The sequence below is a fragment of the Cryptotermes secundus genome, unplaced genomic scaffold, assembly GCF_002891405.2.
Source record: "Cryptotermes secundus unplaced genomic scaffold, Csec_1.0 scaffold777, whole genome shotgun sequence".
Taxonomy (NCBI): domain Eukaryota; kingdom Metazoa; phylum Arthropoda; class Insecta; order Blattodea; family Kalotermitidae; genus Cryptotermes; species Cryptotermes secundus.
The window spans coordinates 454,394-473,539 of NW_019743160.1; the positions used below are offsets into that span (position 1 = coordinate 454,394).

Consider the following 19,146-nt stretch of genomic DNA (forward strand, 5'->3'; position numbering starts at 1 on the left):
CAGACACATATCAACGATGTAGATGTTGATAATACGAAGAATGTGACATTGTGTTTTTAAATGTTAAGTTTTAGACTGGGTTCAGTGTGGCAGCAACGTTAAGAGTATACACCTGATGATGGCCGATAGAGGCCGAAACATGTAGTGTAGAAAGAACAAGATCAAAGACATATAAATATATATTGTTTGCACTTAGGACGGAGTTTGTATCATTTATCGTGTAGAGTGCAACAGGATGCTTAAATATAATAACGTATTTATGTGTTTCGTATGAATCTCATAATAAAAGACATTCATTTCCTTTAATAATATTAACAGACTAAAGGTATTGTGGAAAGCGATAAAATAGAAAAACGAAATCAACTGTGATTTACATTTCTTATTTTTGGTGTATTATTTTTATATAAACACAATTTGTAGTTCGGCGTATAACCGTTCATACACTACACTTCTTTTTCATGTTTTGTGCATTAGTCAGATTCGGTTGAACACTAACTTCTACACTTACAATTCTGAAGCATATAACTTTGATGATGTTAATATAAGAGATCTGTGCTGGAATAGCTCAGTCAGTATAAGGACAGGCAGGGGCAATAGAGTCTTCTCCCTCCACAGTGTCCAGCTCGGCTCTGGGACCCACCCAACACTTTATGCAATGAGTACCAGGGAAAACTACGGGGACATGAAGATGACACAACTTCTTTTCTGGCACATCCGTCCAGCACTGTGAGCAAGAGTAGACGTTCAGCCCTTCATTACGTTTCTACTGACACTGATCCGTGATTTCCTTGTGCCATGTGGAAAGTGGTTTCTGCGCCACGTATCTCAATGTGATTTATGATTAAAACTTAATGTAAATACGTTAACCACTGACATTCATTCTGAGGGGGAGCTGACACATCTTCATGGCGCAGTGCTTAATCACCTAAGAACAAGGACAACTTTACTCTACCTTAGCTTCATTGTATGCCAGCGTCATCAATTTGTTTTTGCCCAGTCTTTCAGTCCGTAGCAGACACCGCACTGACTGATCTATCCCGGATCTATCTTACAGCAGTAAACGTTTGATGGAAACAAATTTTGAAAACTAAACTTGCTTTTGAAATTTAAGTAAATCGGACTATAGATTTTAACATGATAAATGTAAATCTATTAACTTATAATGAAAGCACATTTGAAATTCTGTACAAAAGCTAAGAGATTTTTAAATGTGTTGACTGACACAGACTCTGGAATCTCATGGAAATATACATTGAGACAAGAGGGCTGAAACCAGAATAGTGGAGCCAGAAGAGACGGCCAATGCTTGGGAGCGGTCGATAAAAGCATTCCCACGGAAACGAACATGTTAAGCAATAATGGAGGAACTGTTGGAAATGGCTTATTCTACTATGTCCTCCCCGAAGCTATCTATATAGCTAGAACATTAATCTGCTGAGATTTGGGAGGCAGGTTCAAATGCCTTTATCCTAGCCCTCCGAGTCGCGGAAAGCGACGAAAAGGGAACCCAGTGCCTAGGAGTATAACTGGGCCACCTTGTTTCTTGGGATATAAATATGGGGACCTGGCCCCCTCAGGTTCGGGGAGTTCCGAATTTGAGACAGTAAAATATTTTCAAGAATATAGTGGGACTAGAACCCTAGAATGACTGCACTGGCGAGAGCCAGCAGCAATTACAAAAGACATCCGTCCTCTCGTCAAAAATGGTGCCCCACATCAACAACCCAACAACAGTCTGATAGCAACAAAAATCTGGTCTTGGGCTACAGATGGCTGCTTTACACCAAGACAGGCTCGCCGAGTGGCTGTCGTTCGTAACATAAATTTAACTTTAAGTTGAGAGATAGTTGTGAGTCCCAGTCGCAGTCGGGGATGTGAGCTGGAGTCATGGGCTAGGTGCGAGATAGTCGCCAGCCAGCGAGGTCTAAAGGCACTGAATAAAGGAAGCTGAGAAATATATACTCTTGAGATCCGCAACCTAGCAACGGCTGATGAAGACGAACACAAGAGAGATGGCGCGTCATAGATGACTGTAATGTGCGCGAATTGGAGAAAGTGCTATGAGTCTTTGTAGTTACGAGTTTTAAGAGTTCAATACATGTAATTACCAATTCAAACCCTGTGTATAGTAACCAAACAAGTGACAATATGGAAGAGAGAAATTCGGTATTGAATGTCAGTCCCATGTCTTCTGCATTCCTGGCAAAGGACGATTATAAGCCCGCCCTCACACAGAGTACCACGTTACTTTGCGCAAGAGAACTTGGTTGTCATCTACCTGCCCTTGGCAGGAAACCCACGCTTGTCTGGTTATTCATGAACAGACATCATTGCCTACGCACACTATTTTTTACTACAAAGGAATTCTGAAAAGAGCGCTTTCGAAGAAAATATTGTTTGAACATCGCTTCACTTGAACTTATGCTTGTATGATATGAGTAGGGCGTATTCGTGGGAAAATAAAGAAATTACGTTAAAAACAAAATGTTCTCTTCCGCGCACTTCGCATATTAAGCTAGAATTAAATCATGAATCGGAGACGAAAACAATTGTCATTCGTAGACTATCGTAACTGGCCTAACGGTGAAAGCTGAACTAAAAAAACAAGTGGTATGCAGAATTTTTGACACAAGTTTCTCGTTGACGTAGATTTAACGTCCATTTCAGTTTCTGAACTGAGATAAATACGTCATGTTTTCATCCTCGTATTGGTATTACTTTCCATAGAGAAGAAATTTGCACATCCAATCATAGGCCTGTAGATTACTAATTTATGGGCCCTCACTGAACAACATTTGACGCCTTGACACCCTGATTCCTCAATTGCAATGTCAAATTATGCCGAAAGTGTTTGTCTTGCAGATTGCCATAGTCAAAAGTGAATTCTGCGATACCCGATGCTCAAGATATATTTTTTTTTCCAGTATTATCCACTGTTCAAACGTTAGGAAATATGAAATATTTGTACTGCTAGAGGAACCTGTATTAAACTGTTTGCGGGTTAACCTCCGAAGTACATATATATTTCATACAGACTTTCGTCAAAAGCTGCTCATTGTTTCACTATATTTACGGCTATATATATTTTTATTTATTTTAAATACTTAACATCTCTGTCAGTAAATTATACTACTTAGCGATAAATTATTGGGTCATAATGAATGGATTGAAAAAGTTGTTGAAGGAAGCAGTGGAAGCCTATTTTGAGGAAAGTGGAATATTTCGATGTTTCACTGGAAGAAGAGATGGAAATCACGAAAAATTTCAGTGAGGTTATTTGGTGTCCCAAGCCAAGATTTGTACCTACAACCTTCCTGTTATAAATCGACATCTTTACCATTTGATCAATCATTTTGTGGTGCACTTTATCTGTGGGGGAAAAATGCACATTACAGGCAAACATATTTATTATTTTATATTTTATATAAAAATGTCGATAACAAGTATATAAGAACTTGTGTCGGTTATGAGTAGGGGCACTCTCTCTCATGTTAAATTTTCATAATAATGACGGGAGAATTTTCAGTGCTTCTCTTTACTATAATTTTGGTTTACTTTTTTTTTTGTTCTTTTTAGTTTGACGGAAAGATTATCAGTCCTCTGCTTGCCAGTATGTGTGATTTGCTCCATATATTTTTATTCCTCTTTTTTATTGTTTCGGCGGAGGTTTTTGAATTTTTGATTGTTGTTTTGTCTGATTTATTTTTATTTCTTTTGTTCTTTTTAAACATCTGGCCTGATGCATGAGAGAAACAGCAACTATGCAACTTCCCTTCTCGTGTTTGTCAATGCATTTATCCTATTGCTTTGGATGTCATTAAAATAATTGTATACTGAAAGAACTGACCTCTGCAATTATTTCAGAATAATTCGAGATGATCATTAATGATAGGAGTATCAAAAAATCTAAATTTAATGCATAAGAATGACGTGCTTAGTAATTTTCTATTGTTTTCTTCTGACCATTTCGAAAACATTCACCGTAACTGACACATGTTTATTTCCATACTGGCCTGCTACGTATTATATTTTTAATTACAATATTATAATCACAAAGATAATTATTATTAATAGATATGAATACAATCTTTTATCGATTATGTAATTTAGGATTTTTCTTTATTTATATTTTACTTTCCTTAGGTCAGAATTTTATATTAAAATTTTGGGAAATCTGAAGTGTTTTTTGGACAAGTTATAAGGAAATTATATAAGGAGTCATTAACTTACGGTATTCATAAAACACGGTACTTTCCACACCTAAGCGCAGGTACGTAAGAGATATTTAAATCTCCTATAAATAACACTTCCCGGCAATACTACGGAAATTTCTTGATAATTTTAAAAATAAAAAATTTCCTATGCATAAAGTGTTTCTGAATTTCGACTAGCAAAGACACGGGTTGTATATCCCTGAATAGACTAGTAATTACATGTTGCAGACACTCCTGTCTTCAGTCTCATTCATAAGACCGTAGCCAAGATTCTTACGTTCTTAAACACAGCATCTGACAAGTATACTCAGATGTACGTGTAATATATTAGCTTTGTTCCTTTTATACCTGTGACGCAGAACTCTACAACATGGCACACCTATACCAAGCGTTGTAATAACATAAAATTCTTTACGACTTATGTTCGCATTCAGAGCCGAACGCATGTAGGTTCCTGCATATCTTCGTGATTGCTACCTTGCTTCAACATCTGCATTCGTATTACGGTTTTCGCTGTCATTATCGTCAGTAACACCACATTATAGTATCATCATTATGCCTTATTACGTTCACCTTGAATTAAGAAAATGCTTATACCCAATCAGAGGAACTGATTTTTAAGCGCCTCTTCTGTTCGTCCATTGGGGATATATTTAATGCCTTAAGAAATGAAATTGCAGATTCCTTTTGAGCCAAAGTCATTCTTATATCTGTAGTAAATGATAACAAAGGCAACAACACTTGATATAGCATTGTTTAAACAACCAAGTTGCCAACATGACAACAACAGATGTGTGGAGATTGACCAAGTTGAGATAAAATTTGAATTTTAAAATAATTTTTTACATAAAATAATTCGACAAACTGATGTAACATTATACTATTATACTCACTTGTCAATGATAATTATTTACCGTCAATTATTATATACTTTAAAATACCAACCATATGAAACTTCTCTAATATCAACTATTCTATTTAACTTGATTTTAAAAAATTATTAATACAACTATATTTCACTGTGCGTCATGCCTTCTGATGTCTGTACTGACATGTAAGAAATTCAGATGTTCGTTATTAATGAGATTCGAACTCACAACGTTTAGCACTTTAGGGAGATCTTTTTTTTTTCCTGTGGCGCTACAGCCCCAATTTGGGCCTAGGCCTACCTCCATGAAACTCTTCGTTTCACTTCTCTTTACTAGATCTTACACCATACGGTAGGACTCCTTGGGCGAGTGATCAGCTCGTCGCAAGGCCTCTACCTGTAGACAAACACAGAAAAACGCACACAAACATCCATGCCCTGAGTGGGATTCGAACCCACGATCTCGGTTTCCGAGCGAGCGAAGACAGTGCATGACTTAGACCGCTCGGCTACCGTGACCGGCAGGGAGATCTTTAGTTAGATATAATTTTAGAAAGGGTATTAGCGTGTTAAATTAAATTAATTGTACTACTTAGTTCAGAGCCTGTAAAATTTAGAAGACATGTATACGGGACTTTCTGTATCCCCTACCTCGATCCATACTGGTTTCATACTCTGAAGACGAAGCTGATATATTCCTCCGAAATATCAGTGGATTTTCAATGGACTACACGCTATAATACCCCTGAACAAACTATTTCTAAGTTTGAAGAAAGCAGTCTCATGGGATTTTGCACCGTGTATACGTGGTGTTAACCGACGTTTCGGAGGAACGTATCGCCTCTATCTTCAGGGTAGAAGGAAAAATATAAGAAATCCGCAGGCGAAGATGGAGGTGATACGTTCCTCCGAAACGTCGGTTAACACCACATATACACGGTGCCAAATCCCAGAAGACTGCTTTCTTCATAGTCACCGCCGTGAACACCTGAAATCTTACACATTTTAAAGTTTATTTTAATTTAGACAATGGCATTATTTCAAATTGTACGTCTATAATAATGTACACACACTTCCACATGTCTTGCAAGAAAAAAGTGGTTAATAAAATAATCGCCTGTAACCAATTTTTTACTGCCACTTTTACGATCAGCGTGTTAGACTTAATAAACATTTTATTTCTTACATATTTTCGGAAATGAGTGAAAATTTGTTGTGCCTACCTGTGGCAGGTGTGCCCACACCTCTGATTGGCCTGCTGACCTTTTGCATGTCTCACGCGTGACGCGCGCCTGACCACACGTCCGGCGTAGCCAGCGCTCAGGCAGACACTACCGTACTCTTTCAGCATTGAATCATACTTGGCTATTATGTCTCAATACACATCACGTCATCATCAGTGTTTATCCTTAAATAGGTAAGGACGAACTATACAGTCAGAATCTCGCACTATCGAGTCAGTTGTGCATGCAGGTGTTACAGAGATAGGTGTAAATTCCTATGAATTTGCACTTATTTTCTCTCCCTTAACAATTCTGATTTGTGATTTACTTGAACGAATGTCCATTCATGTCAATTACTTTCCAGAATTAGTCAGCTGACAAATTTATTTCTGTATGAAAATTTATACAACCCTAATATTCCTGTTCTCTTTAGTCCATGCGAAATGTGGTGCCATCTTGGATGATGAATATGTGTAGCAAATAAATACTGTGGCGCATTTGCTCAAAGCAAGAACTGTGGAGGCAGAGAAACAGCCGTTGCTAGATAATGGCGGCACTGAACAATAAAGGCGGTGTTACGATACGAGATGTGACGTGTACAGCCGCTGATATTGTACAAGTGAGTAAATGTTTTTCCGCGTAAACGAATACACGCAACAATAGAGTAACTGTGTTTTCTGTGCGGTCCGTACCGAGGGGTTATGGAAACTATAAGGAAGGTCGCTTGAGCCATCAGTTCTCGGAGAGACTTCAGGCACGTAGGGCGCATAACGAAGGCAGGCCTGCTCTCTTGGCCAGCGAGGGAGCTCCAAGACATCGTTGCAGCTTAAGGTTCTGAATAACCAGCCCCGTACGTTGAAGACAAAGAGAAGCAGAGAAGAGACGTGTACAGCCGTTGATATTGAACAAGTGAGTAAATGTTTTTCCGCGTAAACGAATACACGCAACAATAGAGTAACTGTTTTCTGTGCGGTCCGTACCGAGGGGTTATGGAAACTATAAGGAAACTATAACAAAATCAATATTAATCAGTTTACAATATTCGATTAAAATATACGCCCACACCATTCCGTTTCAAATATAATAAATCTGTTCTTCGGAATGATAAATAGTGTCGAATGAACACATAAATGTACTATACATGTTATTCGATTTTACACATATGGTAGGGTTTCGAGCGGAAATATATATTTAGGTTAATTTTTTTTTTCAAATTATTTGTGACAAGCACCTCATAATTATTTTCATGTAGTTACTGATTTTTTCGAACTGAGCGTTGGCATATTCTAAATGAGAAGTGCTTTGATATATTACACATTCGTTTTAGTGTGATATGTAGTAGACTAGACAAACATAGGTGTTTGTTCAGGCCTTCAAGGGAAATGTCATTAACAGTAGGCCATACACACAATAACAGCCAGATATACAAGTCCTACATGAGCAGGTTTATTTGGTAATAATATTTCACAGCAAAGATTGTCTAAAATTTCAGTGTGGACAGTGATCAGTCCAGAATGGGCTTTAGCTTTCTTTCTTTTCGGTACCCGCTTCGAGAACAATTCTTTATCCAGGGCAACCTCAGAGCGGTACCATAATTAAGAATGTATTAAGCCGCAATTCATTTTGCCCTATATACATTAAAGTCGTGAAGTGTAAGCAAAAATTCTCCGTAAATAACTGACGTTGATAGCAGACCTGGACTCTTAACACTTCAATTTAAACATTCTTAGCTCAAAATCATAATTCAAGGGCTTAACAAATCAAAATCGTACAATCCAATCATAACTAATGCCGGGACAATAAATTAATTTGCAAATACAAATAAGGAGTTCGGTGAAATTATCTTTACTTTTGCTGTGGTCATGGAAACGATTTGATTGTATGTATGGGTTCAGCAATCGGAACCATACAAAATCCGTTTATTAGTTGGCAAGTACATTATTAGATTGGACGTTAATTATTCCACGCGTGTTATTCAACTGAGTCGGCCGAGTGAGCATTAGCTTGCGTCCGTATTGTCCAGCATGATAGGCCTACTAGTTTCTATGTGTTTTATTCAACTGGATATTCGCCTGTATTATTCGACTGGGTATCAGTTCTCTTGCGTATCTTTAGACTGGGTATCAGTTCGCTTGTGTATTAATAAACTGGGTGTCAGTTCTCTTGCGTATCTTTGGGCTGGGTATCAGTTCTCTTGCGTATCCTTAGACTGGGTATCAGTTCGCTTGTGTATTAATAAATGGGTATCAGTTCTCTTGCGTATCTTTGGACTGAGTATCAGTTTTCTTGCGTCTCATTCGTCCGGGTGTCAGTTAACTTACGTATCATTCGACTGGGTATCAGTTCTCTTGCGTCTCATTCGTCCGGGTATCAGTTCACTTGCGTATCATTGGATCGGATATCAGTTTGCCTGCATATCATTCGACTGGATATCAGTTCTCTTGCTTATCAATCGACTGGCTATCAGTTCACTTGCTTATCATTCAACCGGGTATTAGTATGTGCATGTATTTTTCAACAGAATCCGCTCAGGTTCTCAATCAATTAAGATGCATCATTTCGTATATTAAAGCAGTAGGAAACATGGCGAGTCACAGTCATAATTAAGTGACCCAGTCGTATCGACCGGAAGGGGAGCTACACTAGAATTTACAAGGTACAATTTCCTCCTTAGACTATCTGTAAAATGAGGAAGAGAAATCACCATTTGCTACAAACCTTGTCAGTTTTGCCCTCCATCTCTTTGGAAAATGAAAAACGGGAAAAAACACCACTTTCATCATCGGCTTCCTTCTCAGTTTGTTTGAAAAATGGATATTGGAGAAAACATAACTTCTATATACAGGATTGGTTCCCCTCTCGGTCTGTTTGCAAAATGGAGAATAGAAAAAACTTCACTTCCAACGAACATGATCAATTTCGGTCGCGATATTTGCATCATGAAGGGAAATTCCTACACTATATAATTCTCAATACCAACAGAAAATGTAAATATTGTTTTATTAAAGTAATCATATTCTTCTCACAAAATGAATTAATACGTTTTAGTAAATATATCCAATTTATGACTAATAAAAATATAGACCCTATCAACTTGAAATCGGTCTTCCTTTTGCGTCTTTATTATGTGAAAATGTCAGAAAAAATCTTTTCTGCTGTTGTGCTTCTTTCCACCTCTTCACACTTTAAGCAAACATCCGTAGCATTCCTCAAACTTTAATTTAAAGTTTCCATGAAAATGCAAGCAAAAGAGTGTGCTTCAGTTGAAAATATCAGCATGAAATTGAATAAAATTCATTGCATGTTTCTGTGTCAAATGAAGGAGACATAAAGAAACACTGAGGACAGGACATAAAAGAAGTACTACACTCCTAAGAACATCTAGAAAAAATAAGGGCGTGTACAGATGGCGTAAACAAACAGTTCGCTAGATATAATATGGAAAAATATAAAGGGTTAAACAGAAAAAGAAACTTTGCTCCAAAACGTATCTTTTTTAATGCCTCTTTCCACTTTCTTTACAATAAATTCAAATGCAGAAAGACTTGTTTATAAAGGAATCCTAAAGAATCCAAACACATTTTTCATTACAGATAGGTTCCATTAAAAAGAGTAAATACTTATTTTTAGAAAATAAGAATATTGTACATTAAGGAAAACTCATCTAACTTCGCAGTGCAGCCAATTCCGCAGTGCCCAGAAAGTAAACTTACCGAACGTTTCGCAAAGCGGAAATAAGTAATTTGAGTTACTGACTCCGGAGGGCGACACCTGATTATATAAGAATTATTGGGGCGTCACTGCAACCCACTATGCGGGATTGCGAAATGGCTGTATCAAACCGTTCTATTTATTACATGTTGTAAGCTGCTATGTAAAATGTGTTTAGGCACATTTAGTAAGTAAAGTAAAAAGTAAAGCTATCCCTGTAGCATGCTGTGAAGGCCCATACGGTTGTGAGACGTTGAGGGTCCCACATTATCTAGACCAGCCGTGCCAAACATGCGGCCCCCATAGCCACAAAGTGTGGCCCTTCAACTTTTAGAGCTAATTGATATTAAAATCAATATTAAAATTTTAGTAGAAATATTTTTTGTAGAGACAATTTTCCAACAGACCAGAAGACAAGAAGTCTCACGCAGACATAAATTAGCAGGCTGCAGGAAAAGTGACTCTGAGAATTGCAGAAGGGTTTGTCCAACTAACGGTTTGTAAAGTTCGTGAAGGACAAACTATTGTATTTCAGAAGGCTAATGCACTAAAATTCACACAGCCTCACCATCCCAAGTATTTCCAAGAATCCCTTTTGGAGGCGTAGTAAGAATGGAAGGAGGGTGGCAACTGACGGACAAGTGCAAGGGATTTCTACCTTCAAGACTAGCTTGCAAACCCCCAGCCATTGTCTAATGGGCTGCTAGCAAACTTTCACTTTTGTGACCATTGAGACAAGATACACCTTCCTACTAGTCCGGTAGTCTCTTGTACATTGTCATTCAGTTCATTTTCACACAGCGACAGGTGCTGATGTTACATTGTGATGAACGTATAAAGGTTATAATTAAACATTAAATTATCAACTACGAGTATCAAAATCTAATATATATTTCTATTTTGAAGTGCGGCCCTGGACTATTATTTAGAGGGCTGAGGTGGCCCTCTGTACAAGTTGAGTTTGACATGCCTGATCTAGAGCATCACTTAAACTTCCACATCTTCTCTCCNGCGGCCGTGCTTTACTCCCCAGGAAAATTATATAATTAATTCATGGTACTCATTTCTGTTAGAGGCTGAGTCGACCCGGGGCCATAGTGCGGCCGGAAGGATTAGGTCAATTGAAAAAAAACCCAATGACCTCATCGGGACTTGAACCCGCGACCTTCCGACTTGTAGCATAATGCCTCAACCAACTACCTTTGCTTCTTTTAATTTGCATGAAGGATGAAATTGAATATGAAATTTTTACCGAAGTAGATACAACAATTTCACAAGAATATAAGGAATAAAAATGTAATCCTCAGCGATTTTAAGGACAAAACAAGGATTTCAGATTCAATCCAAGAGACTCTAAAGCAAAAGCTGTCAATTTTATTCCCTGTCATGGAAATGTCAATTTTTACAGATGGAATGCCGTTTCATTTGTCCTCGAAAATGAGATCAGATTTATTAGCTATGTAACTGAGCTGCAGTCCAGTTGTCTCTGAATGAGTGTATCGATGGGAGTTGATACGTATCTTATACTGCAAAGAAAATACAAAGCGAAGAAAATCCTTCAGCAATGTTGCTGGTTTTATGTGTTTCAGCTGTGATAAAGAATGCAACTAAGGAATGTCTTACAAGTTCTCGAACAGTAATCCTGAAACTTCTGTTATTAATGAGCAACTGAAAATTGAATTTAGCCATATAACGTGAGTCAGTGTCTGCTTGACACTTTCAGATTGAATTTCATTTTTGAATGTGAAGAGAGGAAAATAATTTATTTTAATTCCCTCGTGTCAATTTAAGCTTTCTTGAAACAATAGACCATGAGAGAGAAAACTTTATTTTACAGCTTAAATTTATTGTAATAACTATTTGACCTGTAAATGTTTAACCAAGTCTAGTAATGGGTTTGTTGAACAGAGCTGATGGACACAAGTTTTAAATATAACTGAGTAATTGTGGAGGTATATTATACTAGTGCTATATTACACTGCAGTATTATTATTTATCCTGTAGGAAGACGTTTTGTCAACATACACACAAGATTTGAAAAAAAAAAAAGTATTTTCTTCCGTTTTCCACCAAGTCGATCTAGTTATACTAAGCCTGGCACTTTAAATTAGCACCCGAAAAATATTTGCGATTTCTATTATAACAGTCACTCCCGCACTTTCAATAACTTTTTCACTGCTGTTGCTGTTCACTTTCAATGGCAGCCATTATCTCATAATTGTCTTTCGCCATATTTTCAATTTGGGTGATTACTCTGGACAGCTCTCTTGAGACTGGTCTGCAATTAGGCTTCCTGTTACAACTCATTTCTATTTAAGGTTTCATGAATAATACTAATGCTTTCGGAAACACATTCTCAGCCAACGGGTGCAGACCTCATGCTCTGGGTCCACTGTTTTCATTGTTGGCTGTTACTGGCTTTGTCCATGGTTCAAAGAAGAGGTTTCCCTTCTTATCCACGTGTCACAGGCGTGATTAGACACGGACTTCATAAACTAGAACAAGAATCTGTTGAATGGCTGCATGAACTGCGCGGTGAGATGCATTCTATTACGCATAAAAGTGGATGAAGTTTGCGTCTGAAAGAGACATGACTTTTTCATTGCTGACATGAGAGTCGTGGACATGAAGAATAACAGGTTCTGAAAATCGATACAAGTGGAAATGCTGACGCCAGGGGGTAAAATGTTCCGGGTTCATGTTGCCACTTCCTGATATTTTCACGAATGTTCCACGCGGCATTGCATCACAAAATTCTTTCTTCTTTCTCTTGCCTTTGGAAATCACAAAGAGGGACATGAAGTTCCCAGCGGCACTGCAACGAGTCACACGCACTTCCATGCATTCGAGAGTTGTATTATTTTAGTACCTCGCTCCTCTATCATTTTTTGGGGGGGGGTTATAGTCCTGCAGTCCATCCTCGTGGGTATAATAAATATTTTGTGGTTTGCATGTTAGTTCTAACGATTCCGCAACAGTCTCATGGGTGATAAGTAATATATAAATCTGGCCTTTCCTTATGTCACTGCTTCCGGTTTTCTTGTTGACAATTTGAGTGGCAGCTGGCAGTTTGAGGGCTCCGTAACACATTGCCACACATTTATTAGCAATGGATTCGGTTTGGATATCATTCTACTGCAAGAATTTTAGAGCGTTTTTCTTCGTCCTAAATTAAGCGAGATTTAAGGCTTCCTGTCCAACAAGTCCCGACTTGTAGACATTTATTTCCGTCAAATTTATGGGCGTTATGGTTTGTAATATTGGGGTTTCTCTGCGCCCTATAACAAAATTCCTTGAGGTGGAACAGAGAACTACTTTGAGATATCACGGAATATATGTATGCTCTGTTGATGGGATTAACATTACTATCACCTCAAAATTCTATGAAACGATTCAGTGCATATCAGTACAGAATATTTTGTTGTGCTCTTGCCTGAGCAACAGAGAGCGATATTTGTTAAGTCTACATCCACCTCACAATTAACTTGTGTAACATATAACACACGCAGTCACAGGAGCGAGACACAACACAAAGCACAATACACACATGAAAGTAGGAAGAATACTCCGACAGAAGAAGATAGGTGTGACTCGCGTACTGAGATACGACATAAGGATGACAAATCCTGAACAGCTTTAATATTTTTAATATTTAAAATTTATCAATATATATGACGAATATATATTTTAGTTATATTAGTATAAAGACAACAGGGCATGCAATGAAGTAGTACGACGTACATCGAAAAGCACCTGAAGATGGCACTTTAGTGCCGAAACATGTAGTGCAAGAGAGAAGAGTAAGGTAAATAAATATATGCACTGTAAGACCGTCAGAATAAATCATGGACTTGTGTAACATATTATCCAACATAGGAAGAACGGAACGCAATGTCTCCTTTAGACGTGGCAGAATATTCAATTTAATTTTCTAAACTCTAAAAGACCCTACATTCCAGTTATAACCAAGTTCACCTAATATTACACCAAGAGTGAACATACTGTGGCATTACACTAAGGATATTGGTGAATTATCTTGCTTATTATGAAATCATTTCTAATGTACAAGTTTTATGTCCCTTGTACACACTATTCGTCCCAGTTCTCTGACGCAGCTGTTGTGCTAATAAATCTATCATTTTAAGTCGTATCCGGTGTTATTTTATAAATTAAAATTTTCCTGTGTGCATATCTCATTTATCTTTATCACCTCGAAAGTATCTAGATTTACAGTCAAAAGTCTGAAGGCCGTACAATGTAACTATATACACTATTACTAATCAGTACATATTTTCTTCTTTTGTTTCTTCATTCTGAAAATTTTAAATAAAGTTTTCTGTCCGTAAGAGCAAAGTCCTTTCCCTTTATGAAAGGGATATTTCTTCTCTGCTTAACTTCCTGCAATAAATTTATGTGAACGGAAAGTCGGATATTTTATATTTTCTCTTTTCTTCTGCTGCATTCTTTCCCGTATTTTATAAGTATTTTACACCATTCCTCACTCTTCATTCTCGATGTCATAGAAATTTTCTGAAAAGCTTTGTTTCCCTTTAAAACAGGTTCCATTTTATGCAAGTCTGTTTGTACACCCACTGTGTCCCAATTACTCGCGGCCATTACCCCTTTTTTAAACGGATTTTCAGAACTAACTGAAATACATAAACTTGTGATGTTTGGAAGGTAAACATGGAGGTAAGCAAGAAAGAGGTTCTATGTGCCCACAGCCACGTTCAACCAGCTGTGAGTGGAAATATTCCGCGCTGAAATAAAATATGCAGATTACAATGGCTGTGCAGTCCGAGGTATGACCTGTATGCGCTTGCTCGAATGCTGCGATCATGGGTCAGAAACCCACTCAGGGCATGATATCTGTGTGTGTGTTGTCCTGTGTGTAGGTAGCGGCCTTGCTACAGGCTGACCAATCGTCCAAGGAGTCCTACCGTCTTTGTAAAGAAGATTACGGAAATGAAGAAGAGGTCAGATCCAACAAAGGGCACTAGAGCCATTGATGAATGAATGAATGAATGAAATAGAACTACAGAGGAAGCAACAAAGGTAGGACGAAATAAAAAAAGTTTTTGAAAACATAATAGGATTAATGAAATAATACAATATACCCATAATATATTTGCAGAACCGTCTTCTCGAGAACGATAAGGGGGCACACATTCGGCCCCCGTCAAAAGAAATACTAAGAGGGACGACATGAACCCGCTTGGTTTACGAATTCCAATAGAATCTTAACAAACTAACTATAAATATTTTAATGTATTGGAACAGCCGGTGTAGTTGTAAAGACTTTAGATTTTACAGCCAATTGTATATTATTTATATTGTGTGTATATATTTTAACTTTTAGAACATGTACTGTAATAATGGCTTCTAACTGTATTGATGTAAAGGTGTCCCTCTGAAGATGGTGTCTGAAGACCGAAACATGTAAGGGCGTGAATAATTGAAATAAGAAAATCTTAACTAGTCACACTGAACGGAACTATTTAAGTTTTTCATTGATGAAACAACTATTTACACCTCAAATTGTTCTACATATTCTTTTTGCAACCGTTATATTATGTATAAGATATCCAAAAAATCAATTTACCTTAAATTTATTACTCCCTGCAGTTATGTGTTTAGCTACTATAAAGTTTCTCGTAGACCATGACGCATTAAAATTTAATTAATCGGAAAATTGGTGAGTAATTTGTATGGGCCTAATTAAGTAATTTTTAAACGTTAAGAATTCGGTTATCATGATATTAGAAAGAAGAATAAAATACAATTCTTGCAATGATGACAAAGTTTAGGAAATAAAGTAATTTGAAAACATTCGAAGAAAACTTCAAATTAAAATTTTTGTGCTTCCAGCCTTACTTTCCAGTTCTCTGTACACCGACAGGAGCGGAGTTTCCAATCTTAAGTTGCCATGGGAGAGAGAGTTTTCTTTCTAGGTGATGGTTCCTAGAATTATTTGATAAATTTATTTGAAACCTGAAGATTTCAGGCGAATAATGTTCCGTAACATTCCTCGCTACTGAGTTCAATATTGAACTAACAGACCGACTTCTACACAGTCACGCACCTCCACTGCCATCTCTGAGACGTTACCTAATGATGACTCGTGAAAGAAGATTCGGAAGACGTTTGGCGAATTATTGTAAACTGTTGGTGATTAAGAGTGATTGTAAAAGAAATCGTTATTGAATCCAATCATCCAATTTGGAGCCCGTTATTTCCGCCCCCTACACTTAACAGTATTTAGAGGTTAACTTTGCCTTTCAACATATTACCTCTACTGCTTCGTTTAAAAAAATCTCTGAATTCCGATGTAACTGCAGATCCGTACCAAGTTTTGTACTCAAATGTTGGTAACAATATGCACTACACACAAATGTCACAAGTAACTTTATCACATTCCCCAGAAACAGTTCATCCGAGAGAAACTGATGCAGAATTTTAAGAATATATTTTGTTAGGATAAATGCCGTTATATCGAAGTGGAGAATATACGTCAGTATATCACTCTGTAGTGTAATATCATGAGTGTTGAATAGCCATGTCAGGTATGCAGATCTGCAAGAAATTAGATATAAAGAAAACTATGGTTCCAATATAATAAAGAATATATTCAGACAAGCTGGGTAGCGTAGTCGGTATAGCGACTGGCTATGGGCTGGATGACGGAGGGGTCGGAGTTCCAATCCCGGTAGTGTCAAGAATTTTCATTTCTCCAATCATCCAGACCGGCTCTGAGGTCCACCCAAGCTCCTATACAATGGGTACCGTAGGGTAAAGCGGCCGGGGCGTGAAACTGACCACTCACCTCCAACTAGTGCCGAGGTCAAGAAAATGTGGTCTGTACACCCACCCCACACACGTCTTCACGGCGTAGTGCTTAATTAGTTAAGCATAAGAACAACTTTATTCAAGAAATATGCAGCTACTACAAGTTTGTACGCCGGTCACGGTAGCCGAGGGGTCTAAGGCGTGCATTGTCTTCGCTTGCTCGGAAGCCGGATCGTGGGTTCGAATCCCACTCAGGGCATGGATGTTTGTGTGAGTTTTTCTGTGTTTGTGTACAGGTAGAGGCCTCGCGACGAGCTGATCACCAGCCCAAGGAGTCCTATCGTATGTCTAAGGTCTAGAAAAACCGAAGTGAACGGAGAAGTTCATGAAGGTAGGCCTAGGCCCACTGGGGCTGTAGTGCCAAGGGGGAAAAAGTTTGTACACGAGTCCCAACAAATTTCTCAAGAACTCAATTGTACTAGAAAGAGGATTTCCGATTTTCACATGTGATCAGACCAGGTTCAGACCCCTATGTGTTCAGATAGGACATGGCTATGACTTGATAACTGAATAAACCCAGAGGTCCCCGATTTGCAGAATCTACTCATGGTTCCTTCCATTTAGTATTAAGATTAAATTCTGTGAGACGTAAACTAGAATTGGAACAGTGCCAGTAACTTTTAGCCTTATGTGATGGTAAGGCAAATCCAGCCCTACGTTAAGGACGGAGAAGTGAACCCCAGAATGCGGTTGGGCGTAGTAACCTGGGTTAATTTATCGTGAGTTTATGCAAATTGATTGGAAGCTCTACAGTAACATTGTTCTAGAACGTATAGGCATATTCATCACGTCTCTTGCGACTGTAAACCAATAAACGGGAGTGAATAGCATTTACTGTTGAAATGCATTTGTAATTACACAGACACCTCTGTTGCATTTATGACAGATATCCTCCCTGTCCACTTTACAGCAATTCAATTGAAAGAGGTATGTTACATGGATATGTGAACTTGTTACGGCGCAGTGATAAACTACTTACGTGAGCGCACCACTTGCCTCAAAAATAAAAAGTATACTTTTATGCCTACAGTAGTTGATCTGTTTTTCCAGACCCCAAAACAATTATTTTTCCAAAACACCACCAACTAACTTCTTATCTGATGTTTTTTGGAGTTAAGAACCGAATGTAAACACACTTTCTTTACTGTTCAAGAAACTATAGGTATACGGTGTGTATCGTGTTCGTCTGTCTGTGTCCTTGCGTGTAGCGATCTAATGAAGTTTGGACGTATAAAATTATTTATAGACATTATGCCACTTCACAATCGTGCTCATTAATTTCCTGTCATCAACAGTGTAATCACGGGGACCATAGAACCTTTGAGGTAGGAGTAAGTATGGAGTTTTATTCAGACTCATAACACGTTCAAGTATTGTTCTTACTTTAACAAACATGGCTACTGCGCGAAAATGGTGGCTATATCTAAGAAATTTAATCCATCTTAGAGGAAATTATACATAGAGACGGATGACAAAATTGTATAATCTTTAATTCGTAATTCTTACAAGTCTATCTGTCTACCTGTCTCTCTATTTATCTACCTATATGTCTGATTGCTATCTATCTGTCTATCTATCTACGCTCTACAGCCCTTGTGAAAATTGGCCGCTTTTTCAGCTTCTTAGTTCTATACACAGTCGGTAGGACTTCTTGGACTAGTGATCAGCCCGTCGCAAGGCCACTGCCTACACACAGAATAAACGCACAAAAACATCCATGCCTCGAGCGGGATTCGAACGCACTTTGCCAGTGTTTGAGCGAGCGACGACGGTTCACGCCTTAGACGGCGCGGCCACTGTGATCGGCAGTCTCACTTTAGTATATTAAAGGATCGCAAGAGAGCAGCACACTCTTCAGGTGGACAGAATAACCCACGAAGAAGATGCTGGTGCTGGTGTAAGGATCAGAAGTGTCAATGTCTTCTCTCTGACAACGGAGCATTGACCCACGGGTAAAGGCGTTTTTCCAACGTCCATGCATACTAAATAACAGCGTAAAATACAGCGAGAGAAACATGAGCTCAAAGATTCACCTAGAGACTTCTTTGTGTGTTACTTGCCACACCCAGATGGAGTTCAGTGCATGGTGCTGTCAATTCCTGAATCGAATAGAGAATTTTGCTGTAGCTGATATTTCTACACGTGCTTCGTGACAGATCAATATTTAATATATACTCGTATAGTGATACATGTATGGTCTTCAGCTTGACAACATAATTATATTCACCCTGTGTCACGTACCTTCTTGTGCGAAGTGCATAACGAGGTCACATAGTTCATATCT

General features: G+C 38.1%; 1 protein-coding gene across 3 annotated transcripts in view; it reads right to left on the reverse strand.

The window, feature by feature from the left end:
- LOC111873950 overlaps positions 1-19,146 on the reverse strand; it is a gene marked incomplete at its 3' end in the record, with an annotated part of 781,441 nt that overhangs the window by 450,589 nt on the left and 311,706 nt on the right. Inside the window, 1 exon segment of one of the 3 annotated variants that reach the window (XM_033755286.1) lies at positions 6,306-6,396. 3 annotated transcript variants of the gene reach the window in all.